Genomic DNA, 16295 nt, shown 5'->3' on the forward strand with positions numbered 1-16295 from the left:
TTATCTTATTTCTTCCTTCTGAACTAATTTTATCATAAAATTAGTAACTTTTATGTTAATTTTTTTCGTCAAATTTTAAATCATAATTTTAAAATCTGTGTCACTCATAGTGAATATCATTATCAGCACTACGAATTATATGCAGTTTGTTCTCTAAACCTGGACATATTATAGGAGAACAGAAGTTGACTACGTGATCTGAAGTTGCTGCTGGAAAGACAAATTTTTTTACTTTGCAAGCTATGAATTGCCTCATTAGTTGTTCTCAGATAAACATTTCTCCAAATAGAAGTAAAATATTATTGTTTGAAATACCGTTCTTTCCCACTCAGAAGACGAAAAATACTTTCCTGGGCTTGTTCTGTACAAACTTAGAAAAGTTTAAAGTTCAGTAATTTCAAGTCTCCTCAAGTTATATGCTCATTCAAATTGCAGTACATGCATACCCGTTTTTTTTTTTTTTTTTTAATAAATATCAGGAAACGCTTTAAAGGTTTAAAACTTACATCGTCTAGGTTACCCATAAAGGATTGATCCAGAGTATTTGGTTTACTTCAAGTAAATAACGTATTTTTGACTGAAGGTTTATTTCCTTCGCCAGTTGAAATCAGTAATTACATGAAAGAGTTGTTATTAATTTTATGGAATATTGGAATCTTAGGCCATATTGCACCATTTTATTATGTTGTCTGCTGCAGCAGCACACTGGCCAACCATTTTATTAGGTAGATCTTCCTAATAGCGAGTAGATACCTATTTCCCTTCCCTCAGACCCCAGAAAACAACTTGGATTGGTTGTAGCATGGGCACAACGAGGTACTGAACGTGTGCCACAGGGATGCTTATCTATTTTGACTTTTATTTCTCACAGTTGTTGAAAATTGAAGTTGCTGATCCCTATTCCGAAGAATTTGTTTCACTTCATCCCCCAAGTGTTCAGTTGGATTGAGAATTGAGGACTGTGGAGGCCTTTAGCTGAATTCGCACTCATATTCCTGCAACCAGTTCTGAACAATTCAGGATTTGTGACATGGCACACTATCCTGTTGGAAGAACCCATTTGCAGATGGAAACAGTGCAGCTGTGAAGGGATGTGCCTAATCAGAAACAATTTCCAGTTAATTTATGACATCGAAATATAGCTCCAAGGGGCCCAGTGTGCACTCCCACGCCAGTATACCGCTTCCACCACCAACCTGCATTGTTGATGCCTAGCAGGAATTCTTATAATTCGTTATAATTCGTTTATATTTCTTATTTTTCTTATAATTCGTTAACTGATAATTCGTATGATAAGGCAACGTTTTTCCAATTCTCTACTGCCCAACATTGGTGTTCCTGAGCCCACCGTAATCGTATCTTCTTATTCTTTTCTGATAAGAATGGACCCCTATTTGGCTGTCGGATGTGTTACTCCATGCGTGATATCATGCGACAAGTTGCACATTCTGAAATGCCTCATTGTTTTATTTCTTAATTGCTTTTTAGCTGACTATAATCTTTCTGTTACCTTACACAAGTCCTGTCAGCTTCCATTGCCCTCTCGCATCACTGAGCTGTTTCTAACCAAACAATTGCCATTGATTGGAAGTTATTTGGTTATTGGCCCAATCTTGATACACTCGAAACAGCCTTTCTGTTACCTTACACAAGTCCTGTCAGCTTCCATTGCCCTCTCGCATCACTGAGCTGTTTCTAACCAAACAATTGCCATTGATTGGAAGTTATTTGGTTATTGGCCCAATCTTGATACACTCGAAACAGCCTTAAGTAAAAACAGCAACAGGGTTTCAGTTTTCCCACTCACCTAAAATGGTCAAAAGATTACAGTCAGGGGATTTACTCGTTGAGACAACACAGTCCAAACATTCAGAACTGTTGTTAAAGCTCACAGCATTTGGAGGAATTCCTGTTAAAATCTCTCCCCACACCACCCTAAATAGTTCCAAAGGTGTTATCTCTGAGTGGAATCTGATGAATGTAACAGAAGAGGAGCTTATGCAGGAACTGAAAGATCAAAAGGTCATACAACCTAAGAGAATTTTGACTCGTAGGGATGGCACTCTCATTCCAACCCGCAGTGTAATACTCACGTTCAGTACTTTAAACTTACCAAATACTGTTAAAGCTGGTTATCTAAATTGCCATATCTGCCCCTACATACCAAATCCAAAACGGTGTTATAAGTGTCAGAAGTTCAGACACTTTCAAAAAACATGTCGAGGAAACACAATATGCCCGAAATGTGGATCCCAGGATCACACTCAAACAGACTGTACTGCAACATCTCCAGTTTGCCCTAATTGCAGGGAATGTCATCTTCTGCATATTCTAAAAATGGCGTGTTATGGAAACTTAGGGGGGGGGGGACACACAGAAATTTAAAGTTGAACACAAAGTTGTTGTTATTTGGTTTTTAAGAGCATTAGCAACTAAGGCCATATTGCCCCGGGGATATGCGGTGGTCATTCCCTGACCTTTCCGCATCCTCCGTTTTTTGGTGGTCAAGGGCTCGAACCCCGGTCTAATCAAGAAGCGTGTGCTACGCACTGCCGCTCCTACCCACCTGGCTACGGAGGCGCCGAACACAAAGTGACCTATCAGGAAGCGAGACGACAAATACTGAAAGGTATTCCTGCACGCACATATGCAAATGTTACAAAGAAATATCGTTCAGTTCCATCTAATATATCGCTTGCTGAATGGGCTAGGGCTCAGCTTTCAGTTTCTCAGACCTCTTTGAAGCAAAATAACAAAGACTAGACCTGTAATACCCCAATTTCCATTCCCTCTACTAGTGGCATAAAGTCCCAAAGTGAGACCAGAATGGCAAAAGCTGAATCTTCTACCAATTAATACTCAAGAAATGGACATAGATGACAAAACTGAAGAAGAACCTTTATTTGAAATTTATGCTGAAGAAGATATGGACACTGGACGACCTATCTTTCCTAAAAAAGATAAATTTTAAAATAGATCGCTATAAGCCTACTACCTCTAAAAAGCAACTAGAACATCCTACCGCTAAAACTAAATAATTGAGCGCCTTTTACAATGGAATTATCGAGGACTGCGTACTTAATACAGATGAACTCTATGACCTAATCCGAGATTTCAATCCAGCAGCTTACAGGAAACATATTTAACTTCACAAGTGACCACTCAATAAAGAAATATACTTTGTACAAGCGTGACAGGAATTCAGCAACTGCAGCCCGTGGTGGTGTAGCAATTTTAGTATCTGTTACTAATCTATCTAGGCAAATCCCCTTAAAAACTAATTTAGAAGTTGTTGCTGTAAGAATAGAACTTGGAATATATTTTCTCTTGTATCTATTTATCTTCCACCGAACCAAATGTATGTACTCAGAGACTTTGATGAGCTCCTTGCCCAGATATCATCTCCTATTTGTGTGATGGGTGACTTTAATGGACACCATCCCTTATGAGGAAGTCTACGTATGGATAAACGAGGATACTAATAGACACATTACTGAGCACACACAATCTAACAATGCTGAACACCGGCGCAAATACTCATGTTTATTTTCCCACAGGAAATACTTCTGCCATAGATTTGTCTATCTACTCCCCCTCACTGTACCCAAGTATACATTGGGTGGTATTGGATAACCCACATAACAGCGATCACCTTCCTATTATTTGTAGATTACAAACTATCTCCACCTATCGGGAAACTCGCAGAAGATGGAAATTCTCAAAGGCAAACTGGACAAAGTTTTCCTTAACTACAGCTTCAGATAAACACGTGATTCAGAATCTGTCAATAGATGAAGCCACTGACCATGTCACTACACAGATACTAGCAGCAGCTGATAAAACTACTGGTGGAATGATGCATGTAATAGAGCTAAAAAGGAAAAGAATAAAGCTTGGAATATTTTCAGCAAACATCCCATTACTATTAACCTTATTATTTACAAGGAACTTAATGCCGAAACGCGACAAATGAGAAGGAAAGCCAAAAAAGATTCCTGGATACAGTTCATTTCCACTCACAAAAAACACTTATACTAGATTAATCTGGAGGAAAATCCAACATCTGAACGACAAATATCCATTGTCATCCTCTCCTATGTTAATCAGTAATGGATAGGAATTATCTTCCCCCAAAGACATAGCAAATGCTTTTGCCAAAATTTCAGCAGCAAATTCATATGATGCTCCATTCCAACGAATTAAAGAGGCAGCAGAAAGGCAGAAGTTAAATTTCAACACCGGTCGCTCTCTTCCATGCAACCAGCCTTTTCAATATCCGAATTAAAGGAATCTCTTAACAGAGCACCCAATAGTGCAGCTGGCCCTGATGGTGTATTTCATATTATGCTAAAACACTTGAATGATACTGCTTTACAAACTCTTCTAATATTTTTTAATAAAATTTTTCAGGAACATGTTTATCCTCTCTCTTGGAGACATTCACTTGTATTAGCCATCCCTAAACCAGGAAAAGATCTCTTTTAATCCAGTTAATTATCGTCCAGTTTCCCTAACTAGTTGTTTGGGGGAAGCACTGGAGAAAATGGTTCTCAAGTGCCTCACCTGGTTTCTAGAGTCGCATAACATCTTACATAAAAACCAGTTTGGCTTTCCGCAAAATAGATCTGCATTAGATATAATGACCAAAGCAGAATCAAACATCAGAAATGACTATCTAGTTATGGTAAGTTTGAATTTAGAGAAGGCCTTTGATACAACATGGCGTTTTGGTATCTTCACACCTTTGAACTACGAGGCAGGCTTCCCTTGTTTTTTCAGAGCTTTGTCCAGGGCAGAACCTTTCAGGTTAGTCATCTAAATGTTCTTTCTATAATCCATATCCAGGAGGAGGGGGTCCCTCAGGGATCTATTTTGAGTCCTACTCTGTTCTTAATAAGAATAAACAATATCACCCATGATATTCCAAGCACAGTAGAATTATATCACTATGCAGATGACCTCATGAACTCGTGCCAAGGGAAAAATATGAATTCTATCGAGAGACAGCTTCAGATCTCAATTAACAAAATTGAGCTGTGGATGTCTCTGCAATGGCTACCGCTTATCACCTCAAAAATCCATCTGTATTCATTTTTGTAAAAAAACGAAAGATCCACCCTGAGCCCGAATCAAAACTTAAAAATTTTACTATGCCTCTTTCGAATAGTATTAGATTTCTTGGTCTATTCCTGGATAATAAATTAAACTTCTTACAACACATCACATATCTGAGAACGATTTGCTTGAAAAAATTAAATATCCTCAGAGTACTATCTTCATCAATGTGGGGTGCTGACCGATACGCTCTGCTTCGGCTTTATCGGGTATTAATCCGATCTCTCTTGGATTACGAAGCTCCAATCTGACTCTGCTAGGAATAGTGCACTAATTCGGCTAGACACTATCCACCACAGTGCTCTAAGAACTGCTTTAGAAGCATTCAGAACATCTTTGTACAGAGTTTATATACAGAGGCACACGAACCTCCATTCCATCTTCGGAGGAAAATGTTGCTACTCAACTATTCAGCAAAAATACGGAGCATTCCCTTTCATCCTATCTTGCCATACTTATTTGAGCCCCAATGGACCCCCTTTTATCAGATCAAACCTAATGAAAACAAGCCAATTGGGATAAGGCTTCTACAGTTAACACATTGCTGGAATTCAGACATAGGTAAATATCTTTCAGGAAACAAGAACACACGGCCCTCCATGGTCTCATTATACACCGGTCTATGATTTCTCATTCCAACAATGTGGAAAAAACAAGCAGAAGATCTCATCATCAGGAAACTCCATGCTGCTGATGCAGCTAAAAATTCTTGATGGTTTCATATATATACCAGTGGCTCAAAAACAACTACGACAGTGGGTGCTGCGGCAGTTTCTTCTGTTTTTTCTAGTTCCGTGTCCCTTCCAAAGGAATGCAACGTCTATTCTGCCGAACTGTGGGCCATTAAAATAGCTCTAGATCACGTGATTAATCTGTCCAGTAAGCGAACTATGATCTACTCTGATTCTCTGAGGGCAATAACAGCATTGAAAAATCCATCCAAGTCAATCCATCCCGTATGGAAGTAAATCAGATCGTAGATAATTACGTTACAAGCTGCTAACCAATCAGTCACCTTCTGTTGGACACCAGGTCATGTAGGCATCAAAGGAAATGAATATGCAGATCAACCTCTCCTAACTACCAGGTGCCATATACAAACTACAAATCAATCATAAAAAACGTGTGTGAAGAGCAATGGTTGCAAATCTGGCTGGCTCAGGGCGGCAATGAGCTGCTTCAATTTAAACAGGAACCTAAGTTGTGGTCATTAAGCAGGCGATCAAATAGGCAAGTGGAAGTGATCCTGGCTAGGACGCGTATTGGGCACACGCATCTAACCCATATTTATCTAATCATGGGGAAGATCCGCTTATTTGTGCATATTGTCTGAATACACTTACGGTAATGCATATTCTAATAGATTGCAACCATTATAATAATTATCGAAACAGAATTTTCACATCTGCAAGAACATTACCTCATCTAATTGGAGACTTTGCAAATCTAGACGAGTTCTTTATTTTATTGAAGCAGACACGTTTATTTAACAGATTTTAACTGCTAATTGCACTATGGAATAGAATCAGGCACAATATGGCCTTAGTAGCCCTTGTGCCATTAAACAGCATATCAACCAGCAGTTTCCCCACTCATACCGGCCCGATTCTCGCACTGAATTGCACTCATGCTATGTATCTGCCATATATCGCATAAAGACCCTTTGATGCTATTACTGAAGGAGCGCTCCATTTCATTAAAAGTGTAGTTGTATCAAATAAATTGGCCTCCCAGTACTTGTATATCGTGGTGTCAGCAAAACAGCACAAATAATATGAAAATAATACTTACGACCAGCGTCTTTTCTAAGTGCTATATAAGATACTAACGGCAGTGGCAGTACAGGAACGGGAACGCACCAACAGGAATACAATAATTATTGCGATGAAGACAAAAGGGTCTATAGTGCGGTGGGCAAGTAGGTATCCAGAGCTTAATAAATGTAAAGTTAGCACGTTTGCTGAAGCATAGTAGCTAAAATTGGTTAAAACAAGCAAGGTTTGCATATACGGCATCATTTCAAAACTTCCACCTCATATTGTGGAAATAAGTCACAACTAGGTTGTTGCTTCTTATACTCTAGATGTCTACCCTCCCACCGATGAGAGGACACTTATTCCATAACCGAGATGTTTTGAAATGATGTTTTATGTGCAACCTTTTTTGCTTAAAATAATTTTAGTGTGTTTTGTCCAAAGTAGCCGGATAGCCCATCTTTGGCCTCAATTACGCACTATGTCCTCGTCTGTAGATACGAGCTAAAGTTTGATAACATGAACTCCCCTACTTACGTAATACTCGACTTACGGAAATTCGACTTTACGTAAGTTTTTACCGGCAAACTTAAAAAAAAAAAATCGTGGAAATGTATTTTGCATCTCATAGGAATAAATGGAGGTATCGTGAAAATATCGTAATGTGAACCCAATAATACTTTTCTTTTTTTTTTTTTTTTTTTGTGATTCGTTCCAAGTCCTTGGAAGTTGAAAATTTCGCTATATTACTAAGCTATTTATCTCTCTAAAAGATCATATTTATAATGGAAATTGCACTACACTTTCATCGTTATCATATGTTCCGGCTATAAGAATCAATTTTGAACGCTTTGTGATATTTTTCTAAAGCACGTTTCTGTGGAGGTCTCGACCAAAAAAACAATAAAAACAGTTTGCATTTTCCGGTTTATTGGGCATCTAATTATAAACGGGTAGTAAACGTTTAATTATAAACCGGTAGTAAACTCGATCTTATTGCATTTCCGATAATACCCTTCACTGAAACCTTCAATCATATAAAAAACAAATTTTCAGAAACTTTTCTTCATTCCTATTTACGTATTACAATGATGAAAGGAAAGCGACCAACGAAAAGTGCAAGTGGTGGTAGTGCCAGAAAACGAAACAAAATTGATTTAGAAATGAAGATGAAAATGATTAAGAAGTACGAAGCAGGACAAAGTTTGTCATCTATTGCAAGGGAATTAAGTCTCGCTGCTTCAACAGTGAATACAATTTTTAAGGACAGTGCGTGTATATAAGAACATGTCAAAGGATCAACGCACTTAAGATCAACAGTGATCACAAAACTGCGTTCAGGTGCTATATCGAAGATGGAACAGTTGTTAATAACATGGATGGAAAATCAGATTCAGAACCGAGTGCCCCTGAGTCTAATGACCATTCAAGCAAAAGCAAAAAGTATTTATAAAGATATTAAGGATAAGTACGGCGAACCCTAACCCAAGTTCGTGGAAAGAAACGGGTGGTTTAATAGGTTCAAGCATCGCATAGGTTTCGACAACGTTAAATATGCGGTGGAGTCGCCAGTGCCGATTCTGCAGCTGCAGAGAAATTTTGTGATCTGTTGGAAGAAATTATTGATGAAGGCGGATATTCAACACAGCAAATTTTTAACGTTGACGAGACTGCTCTGTATTGGGGGGGAAAAAATGTCGGTTCGAACATACATTTACTGGACATCCTACGCATCCAAAGTGGAAAATACAGTTCCAGGTTCAAGGCGTCAAAAGATAGGGCCACGCTCTTGCTTGCTTAGAGGTAATGCAGCGGGAAATTACAGATTAAAACCACTACTTTTGTACCATTCTGGAAATCCTCGTGCCTCAATAAAGCCACCGTACCCGTGTATTTCCGATCGAATCAGAGAGCATGGATAACAATATCTCTCTTTGAGGATTGGTTTAAATGCTGCTTCATTCTCCAGGTTGAAAAATATTGTAAAGACAACGACGTTCCTATCAAGATTTTGCTTCTATTAGATAATGCTCCTGGACATCCTACGCATCTAGATGATTTCAAGCGATGGCAATGGCATTTCGTGAAATTGCATCGGCAATGGTGAGGTTTGAGAAGATGGATCCTGACAGCGAACGATTCTTAAAAGTTAACAGAGGGGTGAGTGATATGCTTGTTTGCTACAAAGAAATCTACGATGAAAAGAAAAAAGCCACCGTCCAGTCATCCATTAATGTTCTTTCGTAATGTTGAGCGGCCGACCCCTTCTAAATCTACACAGCCCTCAACATCTGCAGCGATGTACTTATCAGCTGAAGACGTCGATTCTGGCAACGATGTTCGAGAGGTAAAACTTAAGACGTTGTCCCTGTCTCCTCTCTTTTTTTGTAATTTTATAATTTTGAAATTTTTTTAAATTGCACTCTTTTGTAATTTTTCCTGCGCATGAGATAAAAAATTGAATAAATACCAATAAATATTCCGTTCACATGTTCGTCGACAATTCTTTTTTGATTCAATCAATTCAGCGAGCATAGTTGTGATTGCTGCACAAGCATGAGGGAAATTCCGACTCACGTAAAATTCGACATACGTAGCGTTCCGCGGAACGCAACCCATTCGTAAGTCAGGGAGTTCCTGTATTTCGATATGTTCTTCTTTCAACACAGCGATTAATTCAAGATCAGCACTGTGCAATGCGTGCTGTAGCGTTGGGTTTGTACGCTGAATTTTTAACTTAAACCTATGCTGTGCAACTTCCTGTTTATCGTCCTACTAATATCGATTCCTGTGGCCTCTCTGAACTCCTGGGTGACACTTCGATGAGGACTGACGGCATCTCTGTACCGCTCTTCTAAGCGTCCTCCAGTCTGTTTCCGTCAGTTTTTGCGATCTACCTGAACTTTTTTCCGGCTATAGTAATTCGGTGACTTTTTCGATCTGGGGTAGGGGTAAAATAACGATAAAATGCTGAAAGTCACGTGCCTCAAGAACAGTTCCTTACCGATAATCACGCATTTTTCTAAATAGAATTTTTGTTATCAAAAATTTAATTTTGTATTTATAGTTTAATTTTTTTGCATTTAATAATTAAATCTAACCATTATCACATAACACTGATAACACTTATTATATGGTTATAACGATACTGTTAAATACATTGTATAGAACATGGCCCGCACAATGTGAAGGAATGGGCTGCAGATTGAAACCCCCTCATCTGCGATGTGTGGTTTTGCTAAAATTGCACGAACAGATTGGTTTCTAATATAGTTGATGATTACCCATTAGAAGTCTCTACCGCAGCTCATCTACTATATATAGTCGATCTGCCTGCTTTTAGCTTAATCCAGTTGATTTTATACTTATTCCGGACGTGTATGGCGGGTATAGTTCATTTTTCTCAAATCCCAGGAGTGTCCAGATATAGTGTATATGTTATAATGGAAGCAATGAGTCACGACTAAATATTATTGGCTAAACATTATTGCTGCTTTAATTAATAAAATTTATTAAATCAAGCAGTAATCTCTTCAGGTTTGAGATATGTAATCGGCGTACAAGAAAGATAGAAGTAATAATTTTTAAATAAGTTTCAGAAGAAAATATCTCGTTATAAGAACTTTGTGCATTCTTTTTACAATATCTAAAGATGAATTTGCTAAAACGAATCGCTATATTTTGCTAACGACTGTCGAAGTTCTTCAATTAGAAGCTATTAGAAGGGTATTAGAACATCAAGAACGTATGGGTAATTCTTATTTTATTTATTTATTTTTCGAAATACAGTCCTCTCTTCCTCTCCAGCAATTTAATGTGGAATGTCTGTCGTTTACCCTATAAACTTTTACGTAAAGGCCTGAGAGAGGTTAAATTTTCATTGCTCTCTCTCTCTCTCTCTCTCTCTCTCTTTCAGGCCCTTGCGTAAAAGTTTATATGGTAAACGGCGGCCATTTTAAATTCTAATTCTTTTTTTCCCTCTTCCCGAACTCATTGCAGTGATATGTTTGCCATGTCTGTTGTATCAGACTACTTCTGAAACTGTGACTCCTAAGGTAGTTTTTGTTGGGAGAAAGCTGGTATTAGTTATTGGTTGCTTCCCTCTGGAGCGATATATCAGTCTTGTGTGAAGTGGCCACCCCCCACCCACCCACCCACTTAGTCCAGTGTGTCGTTGAAGACGAGGCTCTGCTGGAGCTGTTATCATGAAATGGAGCGACGTAACTCTGTGGTTCGAATAACGCAACTATTCCCATGACAACCGAAGTTCCTCTTACCACTCAACCTAACAAGTCTCTAAGGGACCTAAGCCAGATAATATTGTGAATCATAAATAGCACACAGCATTCGGTTGGTCTTTCTTAATTGCTACGCTTGCATATGTCAGCTGCAGAACGCGAAAACGCCGCTGAAGGTAGGACTTTATGGTGGGATCGGCGAACCCAGTAGGCGTCCGCTTAAAAGCCGAACATCCGCTACTCCCACCGTTATCGCTTACTAAATTTGTGCGCTGGTGATGGAAACAGGCCGTAAATTTACTCTGGTGCACATGGTGGTTGGCTTTGCTAACACTAAGGTAAAAGTGAGAGCAGTCAAACGGCAGACATAAAATAGGCTCGATGGACTGCGTCGTCGTAACAGTCCCAACGAGATAACCCTTCTCCGTCATTAGTGGACACTAACAGTGAATCGCGTCTCCTTAAGTTGGCGGCCTTGCTTTGCACTGTTATTGGATGGCTCTTATTGGCTTTTCCTTTGCCATTTGTTATTTTCAGCACGAACACGCAACTACCTCACTGAGGCTGTTTTTTCCACAGACCTTCCCCGCACGAAGACACCTAGGAAAGTTAAACAAGGAATTAATAACAGCTGTTGCCTCCAGCTTTTTCAAGATATTACATCGCTTTTCAGTATAACATTCAGAGGCTCTCACATGGTCTTCTTACTATACTTGATTATTTATTCAAACAGCGAGAATTGGTGCAATATTAATTATCGTAATTCACTTATCTATCAGGACATTTTGGTTAACCCTGATGCCGTAATAAACATTGCTTTAAAGCTTTGGAAATTAATACTCCGTGAAATTTGGACTCGTATTCTACCCTTACGAAGTTATAACTTCAGATCGAATTATTCTAGAAATGTCAGAAAAGATCCTTTTGTGATATATAATGATTTCTATCCCTACATTATTCCGGCGTCTGTAAGCCTTTTGATCCTAACTGTATAGAGTGTTTACGAAAACAGTATGCTTAGTTATATATATATATATGGCTGGTAAATTTTTGCGTCATTCTTGAACGTGTCTTCGCAGTGCATCTTTAAGCTATTCAAATGTGTGATATGAAAATCAGAAGTCATTGATGAGGACAGTATGGCGAAAGTGACAGAACCTCAAATGTTAATTCCTGAATGCATTCCGGTGTTGTTCTGGCAACAAGCGACGATCCTTATTCTACTGAAGGATAATTCCTATTTTAAGGGATTTATCATAGTTTCTCATAGATTTCATCTAGTTGATGCGTCAGTCCAAAATAAGTTCGTCAGCACTTCAAACTGTTATTTGCTTGTTGCTGCTCCAACCAGTCTGCCAGGTAGGTATTAATCTGCTACATCGAAGAACGACCAATTTATCAACGTTTTAAGCCTTCTGTATGCGTTTTGCTGTGGCCAGTGTAGTCGATGTATAAAAAATCCCCAAAACAAGAACACCATTTAGGTTATTCGACGATAACAACTGTCAAGACGCCGCGCTGACTCTCTTTTAGAGTTTCACTTCGCTTAACTCCTTTAACTCCTTCAGATTGCACTGCTGTTCAACAGCAGTGCAATCTGAAGAGAAGCTGCAATTTGCAAAGTGGCTGTCAAAATTTCTGTTGTTTTCTCTGTAAACGAAACTACATTTTAAGAGGCCGGGCATTTATTCCGTGTGAGAGAATTTACTTCATTGACATCACATAATTAATCTATTTAGATAAATCTTGTATAATAGTGCTATATTTCTTTGAATTTTGAATAACAACACTAGGTAGTACCCTAATATTCATTGTCTGTGCATGCATTACGGTAATAACACATAATGTGTGGAGGGGAAAAGAAGCGAATTGTACACAAGAAATTTACTATAGTCCTATAAAAGAGCAAACTCAGAACTGAACGGACTATTGAGTACAAAACACATTTTGAATAAAAAAAATTTTAAGCACATGTGCAATCTTCAAAGTAGAGGGTTTATATTTTAGCTTATGAAAGTAATTACTGTTCAATAAAGAAGCAAATGCTATTGCTCTAAAGTGAATTTCAGGTTAATTCCATAGACAACGAAAGTCTGCCCTAATTAAACTATTGTTCCATAAGTCTGGAACAATAGGTAATGCAGTTTATTTAGGATTTTTCTCCTCTTTCTTTTATTGCAGCTTGTGACACTGAATAAAGAAGCGTCTGCGGACGCGCATCATCCAGAACATCCCCGGTTACTAATTGCTTGCGTGTTTCTGGCAAAATTCAGAGATGGAGGGGGATCAGTGTAGGTTAAAGAAAGTAGCAGATCTTCACAGAGTTTTTACTGACTGAACATTAACACCATTGATTATGTTTTCACTCAACTCGAACAGATTTGAGTGTCTATAGAATCTTAGTGTCGGAATCCAGTATTCACCGCATCTTAAGGAGAAATCAGTGGCTTGTTTTGCAAACTGCAAACTCTTCAGACACTCAATGAGAATGATCCTGATAGACACGTAGAATTCTGTGAGTGGACATTGTTCAGGAAGAAAAGAAATCCTGATTTCAGAACAATCGGGCTTTTCAGTTAGGCTAATTTTTTATCTGTCGGTTAAGTTAATAGGCAGAACAATGTTAGGTCAGGTGTCGGAAACCTGCGGCTCTTTAACTTTTAGCCACATGTAGAACAAGCGACGTATTTCTGCGAGCAAATATTTTCAAGCATGAACTGTGTTAAAAATAAATCAAGAAACCGTCTGAACAATGCGAGTCTCTCAGCATCTTTAAAGATGAAAATTACGGCATACTCGCCTGATGTTGAGAGACTCGCTCAAGAAGTTCAGCAGCAAAAGTCACATTAATTCGTACCTAATTGGATGTTTTTTTACGTTTTTTCAGTATTAATAAATATTTCAAAAAATATAATTTTTTAATAAAACATCTTCCCCCTCTATTCCATTTCTTAAAAAACTCTCTCCCTTCCCCCTCATCCCAGCTTCAGCTGAGGTGCGGCTCTTCGGATTTTTTTTTTTTTTTAAATTAGATGAAAAATGGCTCTTCACTCAAAAAAAGTTTGCCGACCCCTGATATAGGTGATCCAAAAGTAATCCTCACTAGATAAGTCCGTCTAAGGAGCAAGGTGGTAACCATGTGATGGTATTATGTAGTTTCTGTAAGGATGATCGCTTGCCAGTACGCTTCTGGGATTTAACTTGTGGGGACATCTCAAAGCCATGATGTACGTTGTGAAAATACGCAATATCGAGCACGTTAAAGAATGGATTGTCATTGGATGCAGCGAGATTAACCTCAAACAATTCACGCTGTTCTCCCAGAAAGAAAAATATGCACCATTGTTCGTGTGTATGTTGCACATATTGAACATGTTTTATAACAGATCCCTATGGTTCCACATTTCTGGGACACACTGTATTACTAATATTGTAATTTAATAATTTGTAACTTTACTTTCAGAATAAAGGAAGCAATTTTTACTAGCGAGTTCCCATAATCTTAGGTTATCTTTCTGTCAGAAGCTTGCCTTCATACGGCAAAATTTTGTTGTTATACGTACCCTGTATTAGATAAAACGATAGCGTTTTCACTGCAGTAAACAGTTGGCTTTTCGGTAGACTGCACGTGCTGACCTTGAATTTTTTTAGTCTTGTACCGACTAATTTATGCCTAGTCCAAACGATTTGAATAATTTATAAATTCAGCTTCTTGTTTTTCATTTAACTGTATCCTGGTGAGCAAAAATCCCCACTTCATTTATCACATTGCTTTGTATCGTTGTGTCATTTTGTTTTTCCGGTTTTAAAGGGAAGGGAAATGATTGCTTATTCTAGCACGGTTATGTTTTATTAAAATAATAATGATAATAATCAAGCATAAAACAGCTAAACAATAATAGAATTAAGATATGGTCCAGCGATTAAGATGTCTTGCTGTCGGAAAGATGGTCGTGAGTGTGTGAACCGTAGTATAAACTGATGTGAAATTATTTGACACGGCTAATCCTTATGTACGCTGCAGAATGGATAACACGTTTCACTTGAAATAGTAAAAGTTACCTTGGTAATTCTTAACCACTGAGTGGTCTGACTGCCACTGTTTACAGAATTAAAGGGCGCGGACTACGTGACAAAAAACATGAAAGGGAAATATTATGTGAATAAAACTTGTATATTCTTATTAACAAACATCGTCAGAATTAATTTTTGTGTAGCTGAACCCTCCCCCCGCCATCTCTCTCTCTACTGGGAGGGATTTCAGTTCCTCCTAAGACAGTGGTAGTCAAAGGAAAAGAAACACTGTTATCCACTGAAGTAGTGAACCGTGCGCTTGACAAGAGCGCAGATGTCAGTGATATAGCTCATCCGTTCATTGAAGCGCGACCGTTTGCTACAGATTTGGAACACGTGTATGAAGAATTTCGCTTCCTTGCATCAGTACCTTTTGGCAACAAAATGGACGTAAAACACACAGTACTGTTATTCAGATAGTAATGTCGTAAAAATATCGATTTCAAGATGCTATTTTCTGGGATGGTAACTTTTTGACGACGATAGAAGCAAATATCCTGAATTTACTTATCCCATGACATGAAAAGATATTTGTACAAACCACGTTCTGATGATATTTTCATCAAGAAAGGATAAAGTGTGTGCGTTTTCAAAATTCCGACAATTATCCCCTACCGTTTCTTCTTTTTTTTTTTTTTTGTTTGACTGTTTTTCATAATTTTAAGATCGCTGTATGCGGTATACCCTTGCTTTGCATATCCTTGCCTCTAAGTGCTAGCTTTATTTCTGTGATCATTTGTTCTATGTTTCTTCAAATTCTATCCTTATATATGATATTCGTTTGCGCTTAAGGATTATAATATTAACGGTAGCAGTTTCGATGTGGTTCTCTGAGTAGAGAGAATGACAAGCTGAAATCACTTTGAATCGAAATTATACACTACTCTTCAAAAAAATATCCAAACATATGTCAGCCTTACACTTACTTCACTGCCACTCACTTCAGTAGAGTGTCGTTTCCCTTTTGGCCGTTATGGCACTCTAATCCGCTCCTGGGTAGGATTTCTACCAACGAAAGATGGACTGCAGCGGGTACAGTCCTCCATTCCTCCTGCAGAACAATGACCCGTTGAACTACTGATATTGTGGGGAGTATTGGTGTGGCCTCGCCGGA

The 16295-nt window shown here is 38.4% G+C and overlaps 1 protein-coding gene across 1 annotated transcript in view; it reads left to right on the forward strand.

Moving 5' to 3' along the window:
• The window catches only part of LOC150079402 (uncharacterized), a 1085915-nt gene that overhangs the window by 898706 nt on the left and 170914 nt on the right, over positions 1-16295 (forward strand). The window lies entirely within an intron of this gene.

This window comes from Mastigoproctus giganteus, chromosome 10, assembly GCF_048544385.1.
Source record: "Mastigoproctus giganteus isolate SK-2022 chromosome 10, ASM4854438v1, whole genome shotgun sequence".
NCBI lineage: Eukaryota > Metazoa > Arthropoda > Arachnida > Uropygi > Thelyphonidae > Mastigoproctus > Mastigoproctus giganteus.